Below are 268 nucleotides of genomic sequence, written 5' to 3' on the forward strand. Positions count from 1 at the left end.
GGGCCAAGAGTTAAAGCACAGCCCTCCTCAGGGCCTTGTCCTACAGGAGCACTAGACAGGAGAATTCTGCCATCTCCCCTGCCTTCATCCCGACCTCCGCCCCCTGCTACTACTCTGTGTTATTCCCATTCCTGCTCTTCAACCAGCATCTCCAGTCCCCCCGACTTCCCAACTCACAGGACAACTGTACCTGCTGCTCCCGTGGTAGCTGGTGAGCACGTGGGACAGGTCATAAGCAGAGGGGATTTAATAGCCAGCATGAGGCCCT

This window comes from Otolemur garnettii, unplaced genomic scaffold (genome assembly GCF_000181295.1).
Source record: "Otolemur garnettii isolate 467f Iridium unplaced genomic scaffold, OtoGar3 scaffold00092, whole genome shotgun sequence".
Lineage (NCBI taxonomy): Eukaryota > Metazoa > Chordata > Mammalia > Primates > Galagidae > Otolemur > Otolemur garnettii.